Below are 2,500 nucleotides of genomic sequence, written 5' to 3' on the forward strand. Positions count from 1 at the left end.
CTAGACTAAAACTCAGGCTGCCACAGAGGCGAGTACAAACATACCCCCGCGCCGAGGTATTACACCCGTGGCATGCTGATATCCCATCACCTTTATGTACCTTCGGACACACAACCCAGATGCCCCCACTTCTGGCCGGAGCGCAAAGGCAGGGGTTGCCGCCACCTCGATATCCGAAGCGGGAACTCCTCTTTCTGCCCAGTCACGCGGATGTCACGAGAATCGTCTTTCCTCGTAAGATTCAACAACACTTGAGCCTTCGAGCACGTTTCCTCTAACGTAATCCCTTCCCTTCAGCGGTTTCAAGCTTATCCAAACAACGGCGAAGTCGGCTTTCGCTAATCCTGCGTGTCTGCGTGACAGCAAGTACTGTATTCCACTTTCTATGCTATCAACTTTCGCAGGGTATGTCATGAGCAAACTCTTTTACTACGTGAGCGACTGATAAAGATTTTGCTTTTGATCTACTGTCTTCACAATCAATAGTTTACCTAATTTACCTCCCTCACTCACACACAATCCCCCTTGCAAGTTGCGGTGGCTTCGTTTTCGTTACTGATTGCGTAGACGGACTTCCCACTCTTCGCAGGCAGTTAGTTCCTTGTACACATCGGCTGCCCTGTTCGGCAAACATCTCGACGGAGAGGACGAACCGTGGTCTTCCTCCAACGATGCAACAGAGCTTCCGAGAGAGCATCCCGTTTCCTTATCTTCTCTTCTTAGACGGATGAATCGCACTCCTCATTTCCCCTGTACCTTTAGCCATGCCCTCCCACGCTAACGCCCCTCCCCCCCCCCCCCCCCACACACACAAACAGACAAGACCTCGTCAAAGCACCCCGCACGATAGATCCTCCAGGAAACACTTATAACGCAGAGAGTTTAGAGACTCGAAAGAAGCTGCATGCCCTGGTGGCGCCGCTGCTCCCACATGGGGTCCTCGCAGCCTTTTCAGCCTTCTCGTCGAGGGGTGGAAGGCATCTTTTCTTCAATCGGAACTGAAGGGGAGATCCAACAAATCCTTCAAATGTCGTATTCTGGAAGAAAAAACGCCTGATCTGCGAATTGCGAGTCCCTTCACCTTATTTCAACTGGCGCAAGAAACGGTGCAGGGGACGGATGCAACGCCGCCACTGTCAGCCGCGTGCCCTCCTCAGCAGCGGATCGCCGTCAGGACTTCCTGTAACCAGACCGCGTTCTGTGGGCTTCTTCTTTCTTTTTTTATCCGCCAGGTCTCTCATCTGCTGCAGGTCTCCCTCACGACACAGAATCTTAATCGACGTTTTATCATCATTCAGATTGTTACGTTACTAATACGCTGACGTCTTGAAGTTCTGAAGATAATATTTGTTCTATCGAATTTCATCTTTACTGCGGTCATCACCATGATTTTTAAACTATTATGATTGTTATTATCATTACCATTACCATCATTGCCATTATTATCATTTTCAGTAATATTATCATTTATATCAATACTAACAGGACAATCATTATTTCTATTCTAATAACTGGCACTTCTAACATTAAAATATTCATGTCCTGCTATCCGCATCATTAACATAATACTGCTGCTATCATTATCATAATTATGTTAAACATTACCAGTAGTAGTTACAATAGAATTAACTTATTACCATTATCAGTATCAATGTCATCATAATTAGCTCCAAATGATTAAACAATCCTGACTTTATATATATCACAGCGTAAACAAAACTGCATTGACATATTTAATACCAGCCATCCAAAATGTAAAGTGAACTTTCCTGCAAATCGGCCATCCACGCCACGGGACAGTAACAGTTGTTCTCTAAACCGCGGCAGAGGATCACACACAAAGCTCACGCCAAACCCATCGCGATTACAAGGTCGTGTTTTTTCCACCCCGCTAGGAATCCCCAAGTCTACGATATTTTACCCTTTTGACGAAAACTAACGGAAGTGACCGAACTAAACAGACGGAAAAGAGTGCAAGTATCTTGGATGTACGACAGGATCTCATAAAAAAAAAATGTGAAACCGACTCTAAGGAGAGAGAGAGAATAAATACATATATGAAAACAAAGGTTTCAAAGGGGTGAACATTCTAACGAATTCCAGAATTATTTTACAATGTGATATTAACCCAACCATATAAATGCTGAAGCAAAACCCAGGTCAATTTCTCAAAGAGGTGGAAGGAACATTCATTGCTGCAGAAATGTTGGAAAATGTTGGAAAAATGCTGAGAATAAGCTATTACCAAGCCCCCCCCCTCCCCCCACGTCTCACTACTATGCCCTCGGGTGATAGCGCACCGTCTCCCTAACACACGTCTACCTTTATACATCGCCGGTAGGGAAAGAAAAAAGAAGAAAAAAGAAAGAAAAAAAAAGAAAAACATAAAAAACAGAGAGAATGTACTGGTGTCCGAGGCGCTTACGGTGCCCTGTATTAAGAGAAATTTTAGCACGACCCGGGTACAAAAGACCAATCTTAAGATATATCCGCAGGCAGC

The 2,500-nt window shown here is 44.9% G+C and overlaps 1 protein-coding gene across 1 annotated transcript in view; it reads right to left on the bottom strand.

The window, feature by feature from the left end:
• Nucleotides 1-2,500, bottom strand: part of LOC125032012 — a 90,680-nt gene that overhangs the window by 80,476 nt on the left and 7,704 nt on the right. The window lies entirely within an intron of this gene.

This window comes from Penaeus chinensis, chromosome 14 (assembly GCF_019202785.1).
Source record: "Penaeus chinensis breed Huanghai No. 1 chromosome 14, ASM1920278v2, whole genome shotgun sequence".
Classification (NCBI taxonomy): Eukaryota; Metazoa; Arthropoda; class Malacostraca; order Decapoda; family Penaeidae; genus Penaeus; species Penaeus chinensis.